Raw genomic sequence first — 26,553 nt, 5'->3', positions numbered from 1 at the left:
CAAACCCAGGAAATGTGGGTGAAGCTGATGGTGCAATGGCATCGACCCCGGTGAGGCTTCATAAGAGCTACAACTCGGTCTCGAAGATGTGCTGGAGGGAATGTGGCAGGAAAGGGACGTGGGACCACATTTGGCGGGAATGCCCACAGATTGAGAAGTTCTGGGGTATTTATGAAGCACTAGAGAAGACCATGGGGATAACAGTAAGGGGAAACAAAGGACTGGTGTTTTGGGGATGGGGCTTAACTTAGAGGACCTATCCACAAGAGCCGAACAGAAAGTGTATGCAATAATGCTGATGGTGGGGGCACTCACCTTGGCACAGAAGTGGAAATCGAGAGATCCCCCAGGACCACAAGTATGTGGGAAAGATGTGGAACTTCATAGCACTCGAATGGGTGACTGTAACGCTCACCTGATTCCCACGGAGGCACAGGTCTGGCTTCGAGTGCTGGTGCTTCTTCAATGGTGAAGCGCAGGACCCTGAAGATGGACAGGAAGGGCCCCTCTACTCTGGCTTCTCTGGCTTGCAGGAATATTCCCCTGTGCGTGAAAAGGGAGTATTACCTACTGACTGAGTTATGATCAAGCCTCCCACTCTCCTCCAGCCCTCCACGATACCCTTCCACGATTCCCCGTGAAGTCTCACCTTAGGGTCAAGAAGGATGAGCTCTCCATCCTGCTTCTGATGCAGGGGCGTGTTGAAACCCAGTTACTTCACTGGATTGAGGATTGATGGGAGTTCAGGTAAGCTTGACTATTCAGGTAAGGCGCTGTAAAAGTTCTGCTGCAAGTTCTAAAGTCCAAGCTTAAAAATAATGTTCATTGTCTTGTTGCAGAGTGCCGGAGATATGGCGCCGAACCGAAGTGAAACGTGCAGTTCCAGTAAATGACAGGTAAGTTCCGGATGAGCGCTCGGGTAATGTCTTTGCATTCGCTCATTCAATGTCTTTGTCTTTTTTCCCCATAGGGGCCTGGGTCCGGAAAATGCCTGGAAGCGCCAAGACCCGAAATGAAATGGGAATGACCCAACAGAAGTCTTAGAAGGAAACTGAGCTTTTCCTATTCCTTTCCTTCTCTCACCTTGTTCTTGTCTTTTTCTCTCTAGGCTCTGGGAAGTGGCTGTGGATCCGGATGATCGCTGCTGAAGATGGAGGAGTCCAGGATAGGTGAGTGAAATGCAGCGCTGCAGCGATCGAAGCGAAATGCTTTTAAAATGATGTCTTCCTTTCCAGCATCGTCGGTGTGATGTCTCCGTGGTGCTGATTTAGCAGGTAAGGTCTTTTGTCTCCCTTTGCAGGTGACCCAGGATACTGACAGGCGTGGCTTAGGTCCAGATGCAGGAGCTGACACGGTGAGCGTCCAGCTGCGAGGAGCAGAACAACGCGAAGCGTGAGTTGCTGATCGGGTGTGGTTTAAATAGCTTTGGAAGAAGTTCCCAGTGTGTATCCTTCCACTGATCAGGTATGTATCCTTCCCCGACCACACCTGGGTAGAAAGTAGTCCCACAGGTAAAGTAGTTCCATTCAGGCCTCAAGAGGGCCTGGATGTAGCAGCATGGTCTGCATCAGGTAATTGCACATTAAAACACTTGAACACATGACTAGCTTTATGAGCCTGGCGCCTAAGGCGCCAGGACAGGGGTCCAACATGAGCCTGGCGCCTAAGGCGCCAGGACTGCGTCCAAAGGGCCCCAGCTTGGGCCCGCTGGCACTCCCCTGGGGGAAATGATGCCTGACTCTGGGGTTGCTGGGTCGGACCTGGCTCCTTGGAGGTAGGCATCATGACAGTACCCCCCCTCAAGGCCCCTCCCAAGGTTCTTTCCTTCGGGGGTTTTGGCTTGTTCGGAAATCTCCGGTGAAACCTTTGTACTAATCGAGGTGCGTGGACATGGTTACTAGGCTCCCACTATCTCTCCTGAGGTCCATATCCCTTCCAGTCAACAAGATAGAAGAGTTTTGACTTTACCACCTTGGAGTCTAAAATGTCTTTAACTTCGAATTCTAATTCCCCTTCAATTTGAACTGGATCTGGAGGCTTGGACAATCGGGTTCCTGGTTGTACTGGCTTCAAAAGTGACGCATGAAAAACTGGATGAATACGCATGTTGGACGGTAGATCCAGTTTAAAGGCCACTGGGTTGATTATAGCCTTGATGGGGTAAGGTCCTATGAATCTGGGATTGAAGGTTTGCGGGCCCTTGAGGGGTAAATGTTTAGTTGCTAGCCATACATGGTCTCCTACTTGGTAAGGAGGAGTTTTACTTCGGTGCAAATCAGCGTTTTCTTTATACTTTTTCTTGGCTTGCTGTAAATGACTTGCAGCTTCTTTGAAGGCTTGGGTTATTGTGGAATGCAGATGACTTACTGCGGGCATTTCCAGGGTCAGAGGTGGATCTAGGTCAGAGGTCCGAGGATGGTGACCATACAAAGGCCCTCATTACGACCCAGGCGGTAAGTTACAGCCTGGGCCGTGACTTTACCACCATGGCGTAAACTATGTTTACGCCATGGTGGTTGGCGGACTTACCGCCCCATTCCGACCTTGGTGGGGCGGTAAGTCCCCAATCCCCATTTACCCTTCCCCATTCCCATTTTTGCCCCATCGGGCATAATGGGAGTGGGGAAGGCGTTAATTACGCCACCGTAAATTACGGTGGCGTAATTAACTCCATGGTCCCTTAGCGCCATGGATTTTAACACCTGCTAAAAGCAGGTGTTAAATCCGCCATGGTGCTAAGGGACCTCGTACTCAGGCGGTAAGAGTCAGCGCTGTTTACGGCGCCGTAAACCCCTTACCGCCTGAGTTGTAATGAGGGCCAAAGTATAAAAAGGGGGTTGTCTGGTTCCAGAATGCACTGAGTTGTTGTATGCATATTCTGCGATCCAAAGAATGTCTTTCCAATTCAACTCAGATTGGTGTAACGTGCACCGAAGATATTGCTCGAGAGTCTGATTGGTTCTCTCGGTTTGTCCGTCGGTCTGGGGGTGGTGGCTGGTGGATAACCGCACATCTATTTGTGCTAATCGGCAACACTTCTTCCAAAAATGGGAGATAAATTGACTTCCACGATCCGAGACTAATACGGAAGGGAAACCATGTATGCGAACTATATTCTCCAGGAATTCCTTGGCCAAGGTGGAAGCTGAAGGCAAACCTTTTAAAGGGATAAAGTGGGCCATTTTGGAGAATAGGTCCACAATTACAAGGATTGTGTTGTAACCAGCACAAGGAGGCAGGTCGGTTATAAAGTCCATTGACAGGGTGTGCCATGGTGCCGGTGGAATATCCAAGGGTTGAAGTAGGCCGGCTGGCCTTTTCTTTTGAGCTTTGTTTTGGGCGCAAATTCCGCAAGACAGAACAAAAGACTTTATGTCTTTTCTCCAAGAAGGCCACCAGAAGTGGCGTTTGATTTTTTCCTCCGTTTTAGCGATACCAGGGTGTCCTTCCATTAAAGATTCATGATGATGGGCAATAACAAGTTCTTGCAATTCTATACTTGGCAGAAACAACCGCTCCTGGAAGTAGGGTAAGTCATCCATAACGGTGTAATGAGGACCCTTTTGACTCCATTCCAGTAAGGTTGAAGAGTCTAGAAGTTGTTTTACTTGCGTTTGGATGTCCTCAATAGTTTGCAATGAAGTTAAGCCTAAGATTCTTTGCTCAGGTATGATGGGCACAGGTTCTAAGCTCGAATTAGGTTCTTTCATGCCAATCCGGGATAAGGCGTCCGCTTTTCCATTCTTGCAGCCAGGGCGATAGGTAATTACAAAATCAAATTCCGCGAAGAATAGAGCCCATCGGAGTTGTCGTGAAGATTGAGCTTTGGCCGTCTTTAAACACTGTAAGTTTCTGTGGTCCGTAATTACGGTGATGGTGTGTCTTGCCCCGAGAAGGTAGTGACGCCAAGCCTTGAAAGCAGATTTGATGGCCAGTAACTCTTTATCGGTAATTGCATAGTTGATTTCAGGAGGAGAACATTTTCTGGACCAAAAGGCCACTGGGTGTAGTTGGTTAGTTTTTGGGTCTCTTTGCGACAGAACAGCTCCCATGGCCGAACTGGATGCGTCGGTTTCCACAATGTACGTGAGATCTGGGTGCGGGTGCTTCAATACAGGTGCAGAGGTGAATTTGGTTTTCAGGTCCTGAAAGGCTTGTTCGGCCTCAAGAGTCCATTCGAAGCGTTTGTTTTTCTTTAGGAGAGCTGTGATGGGTTGGACTGTTCGGGAAAATTCCGGGATGAATCTTCGATAGAAATTGGCAAAGCCGAGCATGCTCTGAACTCCCTTCACCGAACTAGGAGATGGCCATTTGAGGATGGCGTCCACCTTTCGCGAGTCCATTCGGACTCCTTGAGGTGTCAGGATGAATCCGAGAAACTCAACTTCAGTGGTATGAAAAACGCATTTTTCGAGTTTTGCAAATAGTCTGTGCTGGCGCAATTTCTCAAGAACTGCCCTAACATGTTTTCTGTGATCCGATTCTGAAGAAGAGTACACCAGGATGTCGTCAATGTAAACAATGACACAGACATCGATAAGTTCCCGAAGAACATCATTCATAAAGTACTGAAAGGCGGCAGGTGCATTGCACAAACTGAAGGGCATTACCTGATATTCGAAGAGCCCAAACTTGGTGCGGAATGCAGTCTTCCATTCGTCGCCTTCTTTTATACGCACCAGCTGATAAGCTCCTCGGAGATCTAACTTGGTGTACACACATGCGTCTTTCACCTGGTCGATAAGCTCAGGGATCAAGGGCAGAGGATAACGATTCTTAACCGTTATTAGATTTAGGGCGCGATACTCTATACACGTTCTAAGGTCGCCCTCTTTTTTTGGCACGAAGAACAGGGCTGAAGAGACAGGAGACTTGGACGGGCGAATAAAACCATTGGCTAGGTACTGATCTAAATACTGACGCAAATGCAGGTTCTCAGGTTCCGTAAGAGCATAAATCCTACTACAAGGTAGTTGAGCATTGGGTACCAGATCGATTTGGCAATCATAAGACCGATGGGGAGGTAACGTGTTAGCCTGTTCTTTCTGAAAAACGTCTTGGAATTCTTGGTATTCTGACGGTAACTGTACAGGGGTGGAAGTTGCTGAGGCTAGACCCATAGCTGGATTTCTTGGATAACAAGTTGGTTCACAATCAGGAAAACTTATCTTCTTTGCTCGCCAGTCAATTCTGGGATTATGTGTTTCTAACCAAGGAATTCCAAGAATTACTTGAAATTGTGGGGCCTTGATCACATCAAACACGATTGCTTCCCGATGACCGTCCTGACCCACCAGTGTCACTTCAACAGTGGAATGCGTTACAGGCCTTGAGGCTATTTCAGTTCCATCTACTGTAGTAATGACATCTTGGGTTACTTTCGGGCGGAGAGGAAGCTTAATCCTGGAAGCCAATTCACGGTCTATGTAATTTCCAATAGCTCCACTGTCGATGTATGCTTTTATAGCATGCAACTGCTGAGGCTGTTTTGGGTCCACGAGCACCATTGGCATGACAAAATGCGAGGTCAAAGAGTTTGTTTTCAAGCTCGGCAAGCGGACCCCCACGCTTGTCGGGCTAGGTCGTTTCCCGAATCAGGTGTCAATAGTTTGTTATCAGTAGCTCCAACCACCTTCTTAGGTGGTTTAACTGGACAATTTCGAAGAAAGTGACCGGAAGTCCCGCAATACAGACAAAGTTGCATTTGCCGCCTTCTCTCTCGTTCTTTCTGCGTTAATGGTCCTTTAACACCACCGATTTGCATAGGTTCGGATACGTCGGTAATCTTGGAGTTAGCGTGGGTTTTGATCGGTATTCGGGTTTCGTGCTTGAACCGATCTGCTTTTCTGTTTTGAAGTCTGTGATCAAGTTGAACCACCAAGTCAATGTAGTCTGCGCAGACCTGGGGTGGGTTTACTATCTGAGCTAGAACATCCTTAAGCTCTCCGCGCAGGCCTCGATGAAACAATGTGATCCTTTTGTTTTCTGGCCATCCAGTTTCCACAACCAGTCTGTTAAAGGTGGCAATGTAGGGCAGAAGATCCTGATTACCTTGTCGTAAGGATAGCAGTTCGTTATCAAGGGCCTGTCCTTGAGAGTGTCGAGTGAACAATCTTTCCATGCTGGCCTGGAAGCCCTGAAAATTTTGGAGAATGGGATCATCCTGATTTACCAATGGAATAGACCAATCGGCAGCACTGCCACTGAGGTAAGATAGTATAAAGGCTACCTTGTTCTGGTCGTTAGGGAAGGCTCTGGGTCTGCATAGAAAGTGTAAACGACATTGGTTCATAAAGACGGCATATTTCTTGGGATCCCCCGCAAAACGTTCAGGCGGGGCCAAAGGCATGTGTCCAGGTAGATTGATTTGCACCGGGTTATTCAAACCCATTGATGTGGAAATGTCTCCGGAATTAGGTAAAGGAGTGTGCCCTGCCTGGGCCTGTAATAACCTTTTGGCTAGGTCATCTGTTCTTTCCTTGGATAGGATCAGTTCTCTTTTGAGAGCGTTAGTCTCCTGGCGGGCTGAGTGCACCTCTGCCCGCAATTCCCCCAAAAGCTGGGCCAGCTGGTCAGTCTCGGAAGTCTCCATAGCGCCCGGGTGGGAAATTGTGGGTAGGCTTCGCGTTCTGTAACGCTCACCTGATTCCCACTGAGGCGCAGGTCTGGCTTCGAGTGCTGGTGCTTCTTCAATGGTGAAGCGCAGGACCCTGAAGATGGACAGGAAGGGCCCCTCTACTCTGGCTTTTCTGGCTTGCAGGAATATTCCCCTGTGCGTGAAAAGGGAGTATTACCTACTGACTGAGTTATGCTCAAGCCTCCCACTCTCCTCCAGCCCTCCACGATACCCTTCCACGATTCCCCGTGAAGTCTCACCTTAGGGTCAAGAAGGATGAGCTCTCCATCCTGCTTCTGATGCAGGGGCGTGTTGAAACCCAGTTACTTCACTGGATTGAGGATTGATGGGAGTTCAGGTAAGCTTAACTATTCAGGTAAGGCGCTGTAAAAGTTCTGCTGCAAGTTCTAAAGTCCAAGCTTAAAAATAATGTTCATTGTCTTGTTGCAGAATGCCGGAGATATGGCGCCGACCCGAAGTGAAACGTGCAGTTCCAGTAAATGACAGGTAAGTTCCGGATGAGCGCTCGGGTAATGTCTTTGCATTCGCTCATTCAATGTCTTTGTCTTTTTTCCCCATAGGGGCCGGGGTCCGGAAAATGCCTGGAAGCGCCAAGACCCGAAATGAAATGGGAATGACCCAACAGAAGTCTTAGAAGGAAACTGAGCTTTTCCTATTCCTTTCCTTCTCTCACCTTGTTCTTGTCTTTTTCTCTCTAGGCTCTGGGAAGTGGCTGTGGATCCGGATGATCGTAGCTGAAGATGGAGGAGTCCAGGATAGGTGAGTGAAATGCAGCGCTGCAGCGATCGTAGCGAAATGCTTTTAAAATGATGTCTTCCTTTTCAGGATCGTCGGTGTGATGTCTCCGTGGTGCTGATTTAGCAGGTAAGGTCTTTTGTCTCCCTTTGCAGGTGACCCAGGATACTGACAGGCGGGGCTGAGGTCCAGATGCAGGAGCTGACACGGTGAGCGTCCAGCTGCGAAGAGCAGAACAACGCGAAGCGTGAGTTGCTTATCGGATGTGGTTTAAATAGCTTTGGAAGAAGTTCCCAGTGTGTATCCTTCCACCGATCAGGTATGTATCCTTCCCCGACCACACCTGGGTGGAAAGTAGTCCCACGGGTAAAGTAGTTCCATTCAGGCCTCAAGAGGGCCTGGATGTAGCAGCATGGTCTGCATCAGGTAAGTGCACATTAAAACACTTGAACACATGTCTAGCTTTATGAGCCTGGCGCCTAAGGCGCCAGGACAGGGGTCCAACATGAGCCTGGCGCCTAAGGCGCCAGGACTGCGTCCAAAGGGCCCCAGCTTGGGCCCGCTGGCACTCCCCTGGGGGAAATGATGCCTGCCTCTGGGGTTGCTGGGTCGGACCTGGCTCCTTGGAGGTAGGCATCATGACAGTGACATACTCGCTACAGGAGGACCATCAGGGCTTCCTTGCAGACTGGTCACGGTGATGGGATACCTCCAGCAGGGGGCAAGAATGGTATGATGCCCGATGAGAATGAGACTATTGAACTTAATGTAGGGACCCAAGTGGACTACGCAGATGGTCGGCGGCTTGGAAATACTGTGGGAAAAGGGTGGAACTGGTCACGCCATCAGGGGCAAAAAGGACAAGATGCTGGCTCTGGGCCGAACCCGAGCAGGAGGGGGAGGGGGGGAAATATTGTTAAATGTTCTTGTTGGAAAATCAATAAAAAGAGATTTAAAAAAAATGATATTAGGGCAACTTCCTGATCAGAAACCTTATGAGCATCTTTTGCATGATCCAATTGAACGCATTCGTATTCTTGTCCAAAATATTATTCAAATGGGCTTGAGTTTAGGAAGATATGGCTAATTTCTTGTAGAAAACAGATCCTCAAACACCAGTTCTGTATAGTCTTCTTAACACCCATACAATGTTGACTAATCCAACTGGGTGGCTCATCGTATGGCAATGCAATGGCATTGAAAGAGCCATTAGGAACTTGCATTGATTACGTTTTGAAGATGGTGATTACTGTGGATGAACATCATGTTAATGATACAACACATTTTATTAATTTGATTGAACATAGAAATGCTTACATGCTCACAGCCAATGTCAGCTGGCCACCTGGCTCCAGCCAATGTCACTAACCTATTCGCAAACAAGGAATTGAAGCAGTGCTAGTACTCTTACAAGACCAAACTGAATATTTGATGCAACTGTATCCACTGCTCTACATGAGAATTACTTTTTGCTATGAGTGCACTTATTGAAGACAATTGAGGTACTTCAGTGGGGACAAAATGTGCCGCCAATTCTGTTTATATTTTTATGGAGTTGTTTCACTGCAAGTATGTGTTTATTTTAGATAAGTGCTCTAGAGGATGAGTTTTTTGGACTACATGGAAATGCAATGTTTAAGTTCAGATGTAAATGACATCTTCATGCAGGATCCTACTATCAGGAGCTTTACTAGAGTTGTTGCCATATTCTCAATTATAGGGGATTAAACCTAGAGTAGGTGACCAGGTCTTAGACATGGTTACACTCTAAGAAAATCACAATAAGTCTCAAATAAAACCAACAAAGTTAAGAGAGGACAAGGATCACAGCCACAACAAACACATTTCCTTTCAACTAAGATAATATGTATCCTTATATTTAGCCCTGTACCTCACTTGATTTGTAAACTAATTCAAAAATATTGTCTAAATCTGCAATTAGACTCAGATGGATACACTGACAAACGCGTGCCCATTATTTGTATCAAGTGATTATAAGGTTTAGGGGATCAACTGATTTTATCTGACACTCGGTTATGGTAATCTATACAACATTCTTTTTGGTAGCACCACAAATCGGGATGTTCCCTTGTCTTAGATGAAATTTCTGCAATAATGCCCTGAAGTTGCACTTCATTGTTCTTAAGTTGCACTTCATTGCCCACCCACAGACCAGTGTTGATATCAAAATCCATGCAACCTGTTTGACTTAAGTTGTATCATATGCTCTGCCATGCTGCTCTGGGCAGGTTTATATTGACCAAACAAACCTATGGGTTAAGGAATCACATCATTGAACATTGCTTTTATGTTGTCACGCTCACCTGGTCTCCAAGGGGGCGTAGCACGTGGCTGCACGAATGATGTCTGCACTGGTGTGGCACTGCGCAGATGATGATGCTTGCTGCGACTTCTCCCTTGTTATCACCCCATGAGGCGTTTGTCTGCAAGATCGGAATAAGACATTAGCTACTGAGTGGGGCTGGATCGGACCCACCTCCTCAACTACCTGATGCCCTACTCCTCTTTGATCTCACCTTAGAGTTTTGTAAGGTAGGCTCTCTGTCCTGCAATCTCTAGCAGGGGCGCAATTAACAGTCTTTCCCTGGATCTAGTTAGTTCACTGATCCGTTGAGCAGTTGCCAAATCTTGGAGAGCTGGGTCAAACAGGTAAGTCTCTATGCCAATGGTTGCTTGGTATAGGTGCTTGAAATCTTTATTCCCCCAAGTCCTTTTTTTGATCTGCGTTTTGTCTTTTCTTTCAGCGTCTGGGACACTCCTTTGGGGCTTGATAAGCCCTTATGGGAGTCAGTGACTGGGGTGGGCCCATCAGATCCAGGGGGTTTTGAGCACGAACCATGACAGCACTCCCCCCCCCAAAACCCTCTAACGGTGGGTTCTCCCATTGGTCCCGGTTTGTTCGGGTGATTATGATGAAACCTCTTCAACAACCGTGGGGCATGAATGTGTTCGCTAGGTTCCCACGATCTTTCATGTGGTCCATATCCTTTCCAGTCTATTAGATGAAATAGTTTTGATTTGATGATTTTTGAGTCCAGGATATCCTTAACTTCGAATTCAGGTTCCCCGCCGACTATAATCGTTTTTGGTGGTTTCAGTGCTTGGGTTCCCGGTTGTACTGGTTTCAAAAGTGAGACATGAAACATGGGATGAATCCTCATTTGGGAAGGTAAATCCAGTTTCACAGCTACCGGATTGATGATGGCTTTAATGGTGTATGGACCTACATATCTGGGAGTGAAGGTGCGGGTTCCTTTCATTGGTATGTTCTTCAACGCCAGCCAGACTTCAAGACTTCATCGCCAACTTGATATTTTGGAGCTTCACTTCTATGCATATCTGCCGATTTCTTGTATCTTTGTTTAGCTTGTCTCAGATGGTCAGTTGCTTGTTTTTAGGCTTGAGTAATAGTCGTGTGCAAACTTCTTAATGCTGGCATTTCCAGAAGTTGAGGCGGGTCAAGATGAGAGGTTCGTGGATGCAACCCGTAAATGGTATAGAAGGGACTCTGTCCAATGCTAGAGTGCAGGGAGTTGTAGGCGTATTCGGTTATCCATAAAATGTACTTCCAACTTTTTTCTGTTTGGTGTAACATTCATCTGAGGTATTGTTCTAAAGTCTGGATGGTCCTCTCAGTCTGACCATCAGTCTGGGGATGGTGACTGGTGGAAAGTCTTACATCGATTTGAGCTAACTCGCAGCACTTTTTCCAGAAACGTGATACAAACTGACTGCCACAGTCTGAAATCAGGATGGGAGGGAATCCATGTATTCAAACTATTTTTTCTAAGAATTCTTTTGCCAATATCGAAGCTGAGGGTAACCCCTTCAGTGGGATGAAATGGGCCATCTTGGAAAACAAGTCCACCACCACCAAAATTGTGTTGAACCCATTACAAGGAGGAAGATCAGTTATAAAATCGAGTGACAATGTATGCCAAGGTGTAGACGGAATATCCAGTGGTTGCAGTTGGCCTGGTGATTTCTTCTTTAGAGCCTTGTTTTTTGCGCAGGCTCCACAGGATAGCACAAACTTTGGTGTCTTTACGCCATGTTGGCCACCAAAAGTGTCGCTTTTTCTTGGCTTCGGTCTTAGCGATTCCACGGTGACCTACCATTGATTCGTGGTAGTTTGAGATGACCTTTTCTTGAAGTTCCTTGCTGGGCAGATAAAGATGTCCCTGAAAGTATGATAATTGGTTTGAGACTGAGTGGTGAGCAGTTTTGGTAGGCCAATCCTTCAGAGTGTTGGTATCCATGAGATGAGTGATTTCCTCATGGATGTCATCTAAGGTTAGAGACGTAATTCCTAAGATTATTTCTCCAGGAATGATTGGCACAGGGTCAGGATTGATGGCTTCCTCGTCTACCCCGATATGAGACAAAGCATCCGCCTTACCATTTTGACAACCAGGGCGATAAGTGATTACAAAGTCGAATTCAGCAAATAATAATGCCCATCGGAGTTGGCAAGATGATTGAGCCTTTGCCACCTTTAGGTACTGTAGATTACGGTGATCAGTGATTACCGTGATCATATGCCTTGCTCCCAAGAGATAATGCCACCAAGCCTTGAAGGCGGCCTTGATGGCCAAGACTTCTTTATCCATAATGGCATAATTCAGTTCTGGGGCTGTGAATGTCCGTGACCAAAAGGCCACAGGGTGAAGCTGACCGGATTCAGGATCCTTTTGCGAGAGGACCGCTCCCATTGCCAAGCTGGAAGCGTCGGTCTCAACCACGTATGGTAGATCTGGACAAGGATGTTTCAGGATTGGAGCTGAGATGAATTTCTGTTTTAAGTCCTGTAAGGCTTTCTCTGCTTCCTCTGACCATTGAAAACCTTTATTCTTTTGCAGTAAAGCGGTATTTGGATGCACTAGCTGTGAAAAGCCTGGAATGAAACGACGATAGAAGTTTGCAAATCCGAGCATACTCTGAACTCCTTTAATTGAGGTTGGAGAGGGCCAATTGAGGATGGCATCCACCTTCCGCGAATCCATGCGTGAGGGGTTAGGATAAATCCAAGGAACTCTACCTCCGTAACATGGAAGAAGCATTTTTCCAGTTTTGCAAATAGTCTGTGTTGTCGAAGTTTGTCCAGAACAGCAGACGTGTTTCACATGTTCTTGTTCAGACAGGGAGTATACCAAAATGTCATCGATGTATACTACGACACACACATTAATCAATTCTCGCAGGACGTCATTCATGAAATACTGGAACGCTGCTGGGGCGTTGCAAAGGCCAAAGGGCACCACCTGGTATTCGAATAGCCCGTATTTAGTGTGGAAGGCGGTCTTCCATTCGTCCCCTTTCTTGATTCGTACCAGGTGGTATGCCCCACGGAGATCTAACTTGGTATAAATTTGAGCGTCTTTAACTTGATCCAAAAGTTCAGGAATTAGGGGCAAGAGATAACGGTTTTTAACAGTGACCTGGTTCAATGCGCGGTAATCGATGCAAGTCCTAAGGTATCCTTCCTTCTTAGGCACGAAGAATAAGGGTGAAGCTGCCGGGGACTTGGACGGGCGGATAAAACCGTTAGCCAGGTACTGGTCTAGATATTTCTTTAAATGCAGATTTTCAGGTTCAGTGAGTGCATAGATTCGATCGCATGGAATCTGTGCGCCAGGTATGAGATCGATTTGACAGTCGTACGATCTATGGTGAGGGAGAGTGTTGGCTTGATCCTTATGGAAAATATCCTGATAATCTTGATATACTGGAGGCAGCGGGTTAGTCAGACTCATGATCGTTGTCACTTCCTTGACCAAGGGTTCTTTTACTTGATGAATGTCTCAGAAGGTCAGCCTCTTAGCACGCCAGTCGATGCAAGGATTGTGTGATTCAGGCATGGCATCCCCAGAATGATTTGGAATTGTGGAGCCTTGATTATATCGAACACAATGGCTTCCCAATGTCCGTCTTGGCACAGAAGTGTCATCTGTCGTTGAGTGCGTTACAGGGCCCGAAGCGATTTCAGTCCCGTCAACAGTGGTGACTAAATCTGTTGCCTTTTCACAGAGGGGAAGATTCATCCTTGTAGCCAATTTTTGATCCATATAATTTCCAATGGCTCCGCTGTCGATATATGCTTTGACTGCATGCATTTGAGACGGCTGTTGGTGACTTATGAGGATCATTGGCAAGGCTAGGTGCGAGGTCTGGAAGTCCTTCTTTTCGCTCGACAAGCGGACCTCTAACTTGTCGGGCGGGGTAGTTTTCCGACTCTGGCTCTGTTTCAACTTTGCCGGCAACCCCAACTGCTTTCTTGGGTGGTTTTACGGGGCACTCTCGAAGGAAATGGCCGGATGAGCCACAATACAAACACAATTGATGTCTTCTCCGATCTCTTTCAGCCTTGGACAATGGCCCGCGCACCCTTCCAATCTGCATGGGTTCGGCCAAGTCGGTGGTCTTAGATGCATTTTCCTTTGGGCGCACAAATACCCGAGTGTCCATTCTAGCTCGGTCTGCCTTACAGTTCTGTAGTCTATGATCAAGCTGAACCACCAATTCTATATATTCAGCACAGTCTCTGGGAGGGCTGACCACTTGAGCTAAAACATCCTTTAACTCCCCTCTCAAACCTCGGTAAAACAGCGTTGTTCTTTCGTCTGGCCAGTCGGTTTCCACTACCAGCCTATTAAAGGTTGCGATGTAAGTTAACAGATCTTGATTGCCTTGACGCAGAGACGAGCTCATTATCCAATGCCTGGCCCTGGGAGTGGCGGGCAAAAAGCTTCTCCATGTTCAATTGGAACCTCTGGAAGTCCCGCAAAATAGGATCGTCCCGATTGACTAGTGGTACTGACCAGTCCGCCACACTGCCACTGAGGTATGAAAGCACAAAGGCCACCTTAGTTTGTTCTTTTGGAAAGGCTCCTGTTCTACATAGGAAATGTAGTCGGCACTGATTTATAAAGACTGCATACCTTTTTGGGTCTCCTGCAAAGCGTTTTGGAGGTGCCAAAGGTACGGCCCCTGGAAGGACCACTTGAACTGGATTGCTTGGTGTTGTTGGAACCGTTGACCCCAATCCTGGTAACGGTGTTTGCCCAGCCTGTGACTGAAGCAGTTGTCTAACGAGGTCATCGGTACGATCTTTGGCCACGATCAGTTCTCTCTTCAAGGCATTGGTTTCCTGCCGAGCTGAATGTACCTCGGCCCTGAGTTCCCCCAAAAGCTGGGCTCGCTGATCTGTCTCTGAGGTTTCCATGACGCCCAGGTAGAGAATTTTGTATAAGGCTTTGCGTTCAGTCACACTCACCTGGTCTCCACGAGGGCGTAGCACGTGGCTGCACGAATGATGTCTGCACTGGCGTGGCACTGCGCAGATGATGCTTGCTGTGACTTCTCCCTTATCACCCCACAAAGCGGTTGTCTGCAAGATCGGAATAAGATATTAGCTACTGAGTGGGGCTGGATTGGACCCACCTCCTCAACCACCTGATGGCCTACTCCTCTTTGATCTCACCTTAGTTTTGTAAGGTAGGCTCTCCGTCCTGCAATCTCTAGCAGGGAAGCAATTAACAGTCTTTCCCTGGATCTAGTTACTTCACTGATCTGTTGAGCGGTTGCCGAATCTTGGCGAGCTGGGTCAAACAGGTAAGTCTCTATGCCAATGGTTGCTTGGTATAGGTGCTTCAAGTCTTTATTCCCCAAGTCCTTTTTTTGATCTGTGTTTTGTCTTTTCTTTCATTTCAAGCGCAGTCTCGAGCGGTTTTTTGAATGGAGGATCAACTCTTCCTAAAATGCTGAGCAGATTTCCTTCAGGTGAGTAGTACCTCAAGAGTGTGGCGCTGAATGTCTGAATAACTGTTTTCCCTTCCATGAGCGACTAGCCTGCTGTTTCTTTTCCTTCTTTGCAGAAGCGGCGCGGCTCCGGAATGAAGAATGGAAGAACAGCTCTGAGGTGTTCGGAAGAATGCTGACCCTGGGTGAGTATTAGATGCCTGAGCGGATACCTTCCCTTCAGCAGGTGCGGAGGTCCGGGGAACGGCTGAAGGAGCAACCGATGGATGGAATGCTGCAGGTAAGGCCTTTGCTGCTGTAATGACTTCGGTTCTCTTGTTTTTCTTCTTCCAGGTACCGATGGATGGATTCCTGGACGCGCGTGGCTGTTGCAGTTTGAGGACAGGACAGACACGGTGAGCGTTACGCTGCAGAAGTGCAGAATAACGCGAAGCATGTTCTGCCTGCAGGGCGTGGCTTAAATAGCCATACAAGTAGTTCCAGGTAAAGTAGTCCCTTTACCACACCCTGCCTTTCAGGTAAAGTAGTCCCTGAGCCACACCCTGGGTAAGCAGAAAGGCTCAGCCTCACTAGACTGAGTAAGTAGTTCCATGCAGTTTAACCCATCTTATGAACCTGGCGCCAACGGCGTCAAGACTGAGTCCAGGAGGTTCTGGGACACTCCTTTGGGGCTTGATAAGCCCTTATGGGAGTCAGGGACTGGGGTGGGCCCATCAGATCCAGGGGGTTTTGAGCACGAATCATGACATATGTGCACAACAGAAACATTAAATCAAGGATGGCACAGCATTCTATGGAGATGGGTCACTTTGTAAGCCAGTTAAGATTAAAGGACGTAAACACATTCCAGAACACACCAGACCTTGACCTGAGCTAGAGGTGGTTTGTGGGAGTTGGCAGGGCCCCCATCTCTGTCCTTGCCGCGTGCACCTGTTTGCATGAAATGAGTATCACCTTTTCTTACCCCATACCTGTCCTGCACAAAGCTGGCAAGTTTTGTTCACTTTGTCCCTTAGGACTATGGATCTCAGAAGGCCTGGCATTACAGAAGAAATTAGCAGCGCCAAAGAGTGATGCAGCAAGCAACCCCCGCAACACAGAGAAACCCGCAGAACAGACTGCGATCCAAACACTCGACATGACAGATCAGTGCGGGAGAGTTAACATCACCTTCAGCAAGGACACAGAGCGGCTCGCACCACAAACTGACAAGCCCAGCACTGTTAGACATTCATTCCGTCCGAGACATGCCCTGCTCCTTCCGTGCCGCATATGGCAACCCCGATGGACACGGTGCTATTTAGCTGCCATCGCTAAGTTTTCCCATTCCACATTGTTTGTGGAACAACAAACTGCCACCTGCAAGATAGCCACCCTGTTATATCATGCTACCCAAACCAAGATAGCCACAAAGCGGGACCATGCTGCCCAACCCAAGATGGCCACCGGCATCCAGTCTCAGCTGGCAGTCGTTATCAGCAGGCAGTCAGTATAAAAACAGAACACAAGCAAGAAGCAGTGTCTTGCAATGCAGATCCTGAGATGCCATTGGGAGATTATAGGTATTTAGCCTTCCTTTAGCTTCCTTATCTGTACAGACCGCTTTCCTAAGTGATCACTAGTAAGCCCTTTATGTGCTTGTCTGAAACCCTGCACCCTTGACTCTAGGCCATTTTTCTTAAACTGAAACTCAGTTTACATACCTTCAAGACACTCTGGTGGTTTGAGCTCCAAGACTGGAGATTAAGGTGATTGTTGTTATACTTGGGAAGGGTGAAAGAACTCCTTAACTGACCACTATTACTGACACTAATTGGTTGTTGTTGTTTCCACTACAGCTCCTGTTTTGAGGTGCCAGGATATCTACCTGAAGTGTCTGTTATGTCGCTTCTGTTTTGGTAGTCAGTCACCTCCTCTCTCATTGCTGAACGGGGAGACAACTCTGTCCAAATTAGGAGTAGATCCTTCTTCGTGACTCCCAAGAGCTCGTCGCTGTTTGCAGAATCACAGTTCTGACAAGCACTCTACGCGAGACACACAGACCATTTCTTTACCCTTTTACAAGTTTCAATACCGAAAGCTCTGGTAAGCCCTGATACAAAATGGGACATTGGTTATGATTGTAGCGGGCCTAGTGCCAGTGGACCTCATATGAGAAGGGGGCAGGCGGGGCTTAAAACCCGCTTTAGCTGTTTGCTTACCTGTAACACCTCTCCTGGGGAACGAAAAAGCCGATGGTTGGCCCAGGGAAACAGCTTTTGCAGAGAACCAGCAGAGGGGGGGGAAGAGGAAGAATTAAAATGGGCACAGGAAATAGGAAGGTGTGGGTTGTTTGGATTAGGTCATGGGAGGAGAAGGACTAAAAGACCAAGCAGAGCTAGAAGGGTGCTGAAGAGCATGGAATACACTGGCCTTGTCAAGAGGGGGAGGGAAAGGCCTGCCACAAAGCAAGATTGAGCTGTTCTAGACTCTGAGGAGGAAGGTGATAGTTGGGAAGACCAACCCCTGTTGCCTTCCCAAGTGCCAGAATGTTTTTGTGCAGACCCTTCTCTACAGCCTTGCCTCAGGATCCACATACTCACCAGTCTCTTTCAGTTATCTCTCGAAAGCCGAAAGCGAAATCTGTGAGTCTCCTGCATAGAGAGAGAGCCCTTCAGAAGGGAAGAATACCAGAAGCGCTGCCGGCAGAGTACAGCAGAGATATCAGAGCTCCACAATAGACGCAGTGTGAAGACACAACTGTACAAAGCAACACGGAAGACCTAATCAAGCTGTCAAATGCAGCAGGGAAAATCACCCAGTGACACAGAAACCCCCTAGAACTAAGATGGGAGAAAACCCCAACCCTCCCCAAGAAACTTACCAAAGGGAGACTTCATAGAGCTGGATGCCAAAATACGAACCTGAGCATTGGGCTTCCTGGGCTGCCGGCTGTAATACATGGTAATGCAGCTGAGCTCCCAAGTGAGGGAAAGCAGCTAGCAACAAGCCCAGGTCCCTTAGACTAAAACGAGTGGAAGGTTTAGAATTACTCTTAACCTCTGGCATAGCTTTGGGCAACCCTCCAGACCATTGTTCTTCAGCCTACTAAGCCATTACAGAAAGGGGAAGGACCATATGTAATCGGGCTTGGCCCAACCCCAACAGGGGCAGTGCAGCCCGACTTACTTGGTCACATCCCTTCTGCACGAAATCACAAGCAATGCTAAACACGTCTTGGCATTATTGGGCATCATCAGTGAGGTGCAGCCTGGGGCTCCATACCACTCAGGATGACTAAAGCAAAACAAAAGCGGTGATGTCTGGAACGTTTAGAGTTAATCTTAACTCCTGGGCAAACGTCCAGAGTATTGTTCTTTAGCCTGCAAAACAATTATAGAAAGGGGAAAGACCATATGCAAATCAGGCTTTGTCCCATCCCACAAAGGGTACTCCAGCCCAAATTGGGTAGTCACATCCCTTCTGCACGAGACCACAAGCACCCCCAAACATGTTTCAGCCTCATTGCGTGCCATTAGTGAAGTGTAGCTTGGGTCTCTAGGCCCAGCAGGCTCGGGCCCAAATCTCGGCATGCTCCTAGACCACCATGGACAAAGGGGAGAAGGAACCATCCTCCCCCAATTCTGGGAGAGGGACAGAGATTAAAGCAGGGGACAGGAAACAGGAATTGTTGGTGGTTTGGGTGAGATCAGAGAACGTGGTGGACCAACAGACTAGCAGGAAGAAAGAAGGAGCAGCAGCTTGTGGAGAAGATTTTTGAAGCAGGTGTGATATTGGTTTAGGAGTGGAAGTGATTCTGCATTTTGATTGTGCGTGTTTGTGTGGTGAATGCGCAGGTAAAGTACTGTAGGGAGTAACTGAAGCTGCCAGTATTGAGTGAAAGGACGGTGTCTGTGTAGTGGAGATGGACTGTAGAGTGAGGTAGAGGAGAGAGTGGGCATGAAGATAAAACATTTTACAGGGTGTCCCTATAGAACATATATCTAGCTAGAGTTGTGACGGGTAGGAAGTCCCTGAGGGAGGTTAGAAAGCCATCATCATAGGGAGCCATCCATAGCCTAAGTTAGTAATTAAACAGTAGAGATTATAAATCTGTAGCACTAACCTGGGGTTACGGAGGCCTGTGGTAGGGAGGAAGTTCCAACAGATGAGAGAGGGATAAGGACCGCCCTAGGGCACAAAACTAGAAAGATAAACTCTTGAACAGTCCTTGATACTTGGAGTGATTTGTGTGCTATGTGTCACTGGGTATGCACTGCACCAGTATAACTGTGCTATGTGAACATGAGACATTTGTGCTGGTGCCTACTGACACTGGGTGGTGTTTTGTATTGCTTTATTAAATTCACATGGAAGGCTGCAGTCAAGTGTTCTCCAGACCGTGGTCCACACCAAAATGGTACTTTCAAGTCTAAGATAGGGGTTTCTTGTGTTTTTCAAGGCAAGTTAAAAGTGGCACTGAGTATGAATATACAGCCTTTTTTAGCCTTTTTTTTATCCTTGATGTCTTTTGATAAAGGTATTTTTCTGGTGGCTGGTCTGAGAGTAATGTGGGGTTAAATGTGTGTGAGGAAAGGAGATGTGTTATGTCCTGTTGCTGTCCTGTTGACTACACTGAATGGGGATGGAATGTTTATGAATGATGTATGCCTGTCAGAACTGAGAACGGTGGAATGCTGGGAAGTGCTTTTTTTATGAGTGTTCCGTGTACATTTAGGGGCTGAGTGAGGGGTGGTAACTAAAACTCACATGCAACAACAAGCATACCACAAATCATGAATCGCCTTGCAAGTTATGAATCAAATTACTAAACTTGTCACTGCAAACATACTCATCAAAGGTGGCACATTACCACCGCTAGAACCAATGTCAGCTAATGCCCCTCACATGGCAAGAGAATACATGCTGTGGAGTAGTGGCATACACTCTCTACAACACAGGTACCACCTACCAACAGGAAACGCCAACATCAGTCCTGCCACACATGGGGACCCTCGATCTACATTCACAAAAGGGTTGGCCATTCCCCAGCAACTTTAGAACCATCCAGCGGCCACTGCCAATAGGATAGTAAAACCAAACAACCCACCTGCCACATGGGTACCAAGCACATCTCTGCTGTGCAATACTGCATGAAACACATGCCCCAAAAATAGCAAGTAACATCCATTCACTAGTAATACCAACACCCTCACACTTCACCCACACTTCTTTATCATGTAAACACCACAAATGTGTGTAGACATACTAACAGGGACTGCATTATGAAGTACATATTCAAATCATAAATCTGGAATTCATCTTCACACCACCTACCACTTCTAGTCAACTGACACACTAGGATTTAATAATCGCAGAAAGTGGTGACTAAAACTCCTATGCAACAGGGGTGGGTGGCTAGGAGCACCATCAATGTGGTCACTCATTTGAAAGCCTCCTTGCGGGGTCCGGTAGCTGCAAACTACCGGCAATAAATCTAGGCCTGACATGATTTGGAGCCCCGGGGGAATGGCCCGGGAAAGCGCCTGAGAGAGAGGGGCTGGTGGGGAGCAAGCAGTCCCGGCGTTTGGTGATCCAGCAGCTCCGGCAGGAGCATCCGAGACACACCAAAGATGGCCCTGCTGTGCAGAGCCAATAGTGACCCGAAGTGGATGAGGTGGACAGGCCTTGCTTCAGCATTTGGGGGTCTGCGGCTGTCAGCGGCCACCCCCCCTCCTGCATCGCCTCCACTGGCGGGGGCCAGGAACAGCTGGTGGCAGCCTCAGGGAGGAGTGAGTACCCGAGAGATGGACCCCCGCGGGCCCCAGGGCTGAGTGCGGGAGCGGTGGCAGTGCGTGGCCACCAGGGACTCAGCAGCAAGGTGGGGCCACAGACGTCTGCTGAGGTGTGCCATCTGGAGGCACATCATCAGCTTCCCGGGTGGCAGCGGTGAAAAAACATCTGGCCCGATCCTGCATCAGCAATTATTCCATGCTTCAATAATTTGTTCATCAAGGGGGTTCCATCCTCAATCCCAGACTAAACCCTGAGTGAATATGTGGGCAATGTCTTTCAGATGCTTCTTCCACACCATGAACATGCCACCCTGCTGCTGTACCGTATGCATAGACTGAGGGGAAGACAGAGACCTGGCTCGGCGGACCCCACGGCAGACTTCATAATGAGGGTCCACTTCACCACCAAGCAGGACATCATGGCTGCGGCTCGTTCGCTGGGGGAAATAGTATACCATGAGGCATCCCTAACAGATTTCCCAGGAACTGGCGTCGTCGACCGTGCAGAAAAGGAGAGCGCTGAGACCGCTCACCACCATTCTCCAAGACAGGAACATTTGTTACAGGCGCATCTTCATTGCCACACTTCAATTCTTTATAGCACACACCAGAAGGACAATCAGCTCCCTCGAGGAAGACGTGCGGCAAGCAGCTAACCAGGACTCCTCTCCACAGCGGTTTATGCCCCTGAGGGGGGGAGGAGCCAAAGCCTCAGTACACCCTGTGGTCAACGGCAGTGAGGACCTGCAAACCTGGAGCCCATTAGAAGCATAAAAGACCCCGGACAAGTCTGCTATGCGATGTTTTCACCTGCAATGTGACTCTTCCCTGCCCACTCAGAAGTTAGTACAGCGCTGGAAAGACCTGGACCCCGGATGGACATGACCAGACCTCTTGAGCGATGTTGCTCGCTGGTCATGTGGGCGGTTTGCCCAACTTTGTAAGTGCATGGTTGGCACTGGTTCAGTTTCAACTTATTGTTAAAAAAAACCTGGTTGCACCAGAAGCGCATAGGATTTACGGATCCAGATGGCGGCTGATTCCCACCCAGCTCCCCCCTCCGCAGCGGAGAATGCGGATCCACAGCAGTCACCTCTCCCCCACCGAAAGCTGAGATTCACTACACTCCATGTAAAGGGCCTGCATTCACCATCTAAGTGAAAATCCATCCTGCAGAGACTAGTGGACATTAACAGTTCTATAGCATTTCTACAGGAGACTCATCTGGCCCCCCAGGACTTCACCAGATTGCAAAGTAAACACTTCCCAAAGCAGTTCATGGCCTCCTGTGGCACCAAGAAGGGGAGCACAGCGATCCTTCTCGCGAGAGGGGTCCCAATTGTGGAACTGGAGATGCAGCCAGGCCTAGAGGCAAGATAATGGGGGTCAAGGTATGTTTGGGCAACTGTACATCCTGATTGACGTCTATGCCCTGAACCAGAGGCAGGAGGCATTCTTGCAGGAATTGGGATCGGAGCTGGCTCTCTTTGTCGAGGGACTTTGATAATAGGGGGGGACTTTGATGGGGTATCGTACCCACTTGTTGATAGAACCCACCCGCCAGCCCAGAGGGACTACAAAATCATACTGGGTCTGCTACATTTCTTCAAAGCCCTGGGGTTCTCGATGTCTGGAGGCTGTGGCATGGGGAGGCACAGGAGAATTCATTCTTTTCTCATGTTCACCACACATCATCCCGCATAGACTTGCACCTGCCGAGCCCCCAGCTGATGCGGTTTGTAGACGACATAGAAGTAGGGACAAGAACCCTGTCTGATTATGCCCAAGTCCTGCTATCTGTCTGGATTCACGACTCATCGCCCACTCCAAAGCCCCTGTGGAGCCTATATGACCCAATCCTTAGCAACATGGCCCTCCAGGATGGGGTAGCACAGGCTATCAGGAACTATTTTCGTGAGAATGAAGTGGGGCCCACCCGGATCAGGACAGTATAGGATGCCATGAAGGCGGTCATTGGGGAGGCAGCTCATAGCCCTTGTGGCGGCCTACAATGAACGTCGCTTGGAAGCGAGAACCCAGCTAGAGAGGGAGGTTGCGGAGGTGGAGAATAGGCATAAAAAGGGATTGTCCCCAAAGGCACACAGACACTGCAACTGGATCGAAATAATCTGGAGGCACACCTTGCAGTGGACACTGTCCAGGCCCTCATTAAAATGAAGCCGGGATATTACGCAAAAGGCAACAAGGCCAACAAGTTTCTGGTTAAGAAGCTGGCTAAAACAAAGCATCGGAACGTGATGGTGGGATCTGGAGGGCATAGTACAGTACTCGGAGCCTAAATTACAACTAGTGGAGTCTCACCTGAAGTACACAATGTCGGCCTCTCCTGGTCCCTTACAGAACAGAGGCACCACATAGAAGGGCCGGCCCTCCCTCGCCTTACTGAGGCAGATCGGAAGAACCTAAATGTACCTATTACAACGGAGGAGGTAGATGCCATGATTAAAACCCTAAACGCTAGAGCCCCGGGTCCAGATGGCTTCACACCTCTGTTTTATAAGATCTTCCGGGTGCAGCTTCTGAACCCCTTAACAAAACACTTTAACTCTTTCTGTCAGACTGGGAGGACTACGGCATCCATACTAGAATTGTCCACCACTCTCTTGCTGCAACGAGGAAAAGACCCCAGGGCTTGCGCATCTTACAAGCCTGTCTCACTGCTAAACAGTATTTGTATTTGTGTTTTGTTTATTTATATAGCGCGCCTGGCCCAAGGGCATCTGGGCGCATATCATAGGAGGCAAAGTAACATGGAAAAGATGACTCTACCAGCTTACAGTAGACATGCAGGTAGGGCTCAGGTAAGACGTAAATATATACAATATAGAATAGCATGCGGCATGTACAGGCACGAGGGATATGCAGAAAGTTCCTCTAACCAGTGGAGCATAGGAGTACAGGAAGTTCCAACAAGAAAGTATGCACAGGAAGTTAAATTATCTACATACAAGAAATGAATGCAAAGAGGAAAACACGCATTATAAATATACATCAGAGTTCTAAAGTGTGTGATAGAGTGGCGAGAGCCATAGTGTGACATCAGATGCCTCATATGTTTTGTGTTGAGAGCCATCCTTTGGTTTTGTTCTTGAAGACTTGGAAGGAAGGCTCGGCTCTAAAAGCATTAGGAAGGGTATTCCATAGCTTAGAGGCAAGGCCCGGTAAGCAAGCGCTGCCCGCTTTTTGTAGTTTAAACTTAGGGAGGTGTAAACTGTGGGCTTGGGCTGCTCTCATGGGCCGGGTGGAAGTGTGTGGTGTAAGTCGGTTGGCTAAGTAGATAGGTGCCTGGTTGGTAAGGCACTTGTGAGTCAGGGCAATTGTTTTCAGGGCGATTCTATGCTTAATAGGAAGCCAATGTAGATTGCGCCTGTGGTTAGAGATATGGTGGTTTCTAGGTATGTTTAATGCTGCTCTAATGCCATTATTCTGAATGACTTGCAGTTTGTTGAGGTTAGATTGACTAGTCCCTAGGTAAAGGGCGCTACAATAGTCGATCTTGGACATGACAAGTGTTATTGCCAAGGTAATGCAATTAGGAGTAGTCAAAAATGGTCTACAAGCAGCAATAAGTTTACATGTATATGTAGATGCTGAACTGACAGCATTGGTTTGTCTGCATAGTGATAGTGTAGAATCAAGGTAGATTCCGAGGGTTTTGGTGTCCTTAGAGACCTTGATGACATTGCCATCAATGATGAAAGACTTGAAGGAAGGGTCAAGTTTGAGACGTTGGTGTGAGCCCAGCATAAGTAGTTCTGTCTTGTCATCATTGAGGCAAAGCTCATGTTGCGCCATCCAAACCTGAATAACCAGGTAGACGTCATTCACGGCTTTAGTGTTCACTGCATAATCACCCGTGATGGGGATGAGTATCTGGGTGTTGTCAGCATAGTTAGTGTACGAGAAACCCAGATAGTCAAGAACATCAAACAAAGGTTTGGTAAACACATTATAAAGGGTTGGTGACACACAGGACCCTTGTGGTATACCACAGTTAATGGGAGCAGGCTCAGCAGATACTGACAGAGAGAAAAACCGCATAGATCTGTTGCTTAAGAAGAATTTGATCCAGGTGGTGGCAGTGTCTGAAAAGTGAGCGGCTGATATGAGGTGATGGCAAAGGATGTGGTGATTAACCAAATCAAATGCTGCTGAAAGATCAAGTAATAGTAGCAATGCTATTTTCCCTTTGTCTTTCAGTAACTCAATCTGTGTTTTTAGGTCGATAAGGTCGGTTTCCGTCCCATGCCTGGCCAAGAAGCCGATTGCCTTAAACCAAGAAGATTGTTAGCTTCCAGATAGTCCTTGATCTGGAGGTAAGCGGCACAGTCCAGTATTTTGAGCATGAATGGGACAGTGGTTATAGGCCTGTAGTTGGTAGGTAAGCTAGGATCAAGGGAAGGTTTTTTAAGCAGAGGGATAACCCAGGCGTCTTTAAGGTTGTCTGGTACTATACCTGTTTTGAGGGATGAATTTATAAAGGCAGCAATGAATGGGGCTAGCTCATGGGAGGCCCCCTTGATACTGGGGGCAGGGCATGAATCGCCTTGACAATTGGAAGGTTGGATTTTATTAATTATACATTCAACTTCAGCGATAGAGAGTGGGGAGAAGCTGAAAGGTTTGATGTTAGGAATGGCCTGTGGGATTACAGACGTAGGAATGTTAAGTTGCTTGTCTGTCTGTAGACAATTTTGCTTAGCTTTGATTTTAGTTTGGAGTGTGGCAATTTTGTCCAAGAGTGCTTTCTGTATGTTCGAGCACCATTTGCTGTCTTTAATGCAGGAATCGGGGGGAGTAGCAGGTGATTCCAGTTCCTTCAGAATCTTAAATAATTATTTGGTGTTAGATTCTGCTTGTGGTATACGTTGAAGATGTCTTTTTTGGCCTGTAGGATGGCCTCTTTGTAATGAATGGAAGCTATGATGAGACCGTCCTTATGGGCATCAGAAGGATGACTTTTCCAGCGTGCTTCAGCATTGTGTTTTTCTTTTCGTAGCACTCTCAGATGTGGTGTGAACCATGCTTTGAGGTGTGCACGAGGTTTAGATTTCCTAAGTTTGATTGGGGCGATTGAGTTCAGTGCTGTGAGCATACCATGATTATGTTTCTACTAGAATCGAAGGATCAGAACATGAAGCAGCCACTTTGCTAAGGGAGGGAAGAATAAGTGGGAGAAGTTTGTCTCTTGTTATATCCCTTTTATTTCTAGTGGGCATGGCCGGAGCAATAGATTGTTTGGGGCATTGAATAGCTTCTATGTTGAAAGTAACAGTATGATGGTCTGACCAAGCGCATGGTGCATTGGTATGGAGGCTAATGTTGCAATTGGGAGTCTACTAAACAGTCTTTTAACTAGTCCGCCCTTTAATGTGAGTAGTTTCAAAAATGTGGTGAGAGAACCCCACGTCAGTTAAAGTGTTCTAGAGATCAGCCGCAATGGGGTCATTCAGATCTTGGAAACCCAAGTTGAAGTCACCCAATAGGATGATTTGAGATTTAGTTTTTGAGTTCCCTAATAGGGATATGATGTCTTCCCTGTTAGGGAGAATTCTCTGTTAAGGCTGAATTTCCTAACCTAGTGAGTCCCCCAGCAGCTTTGCTGGA

General features: G+C 47.7%; 1 protein-coding gene across 5 annotated transcripts in view; it reads right to left on the bottom strand.

Moving 5' to 3' along the window:
* The window catches only part of LOC138526196 (uncharacterized), a 797,397-nt gene that overhangs the window by 233,179 nt on the left and 537,665 nt on the right, over positions 1-26,553 (bottom strand). The gene's annotated exons all lie outside the window — the stretch shown is intronic.

The sequence above is a fragment of the Ambystoma mexicanum genome, chromosome 7p, assembly GCF_040938575.1.
Source record: "Ambystoma mexicanum isolate Mex_15411 chromosome 7p, UKY_AmexF1_1, whole genome shotgun sequence".
Taxonomy (NCBI): Eukaryota; Metazoa; Chordata; class Amphibia; order Caudata; family Ambystomatidae; genus Ambystoma; species Ambystoma mexicanum.
Note: the sequence above shows the minus strand (reverse complement) of the source record. Positions and strands in the feature narration are given on the sequence as shown.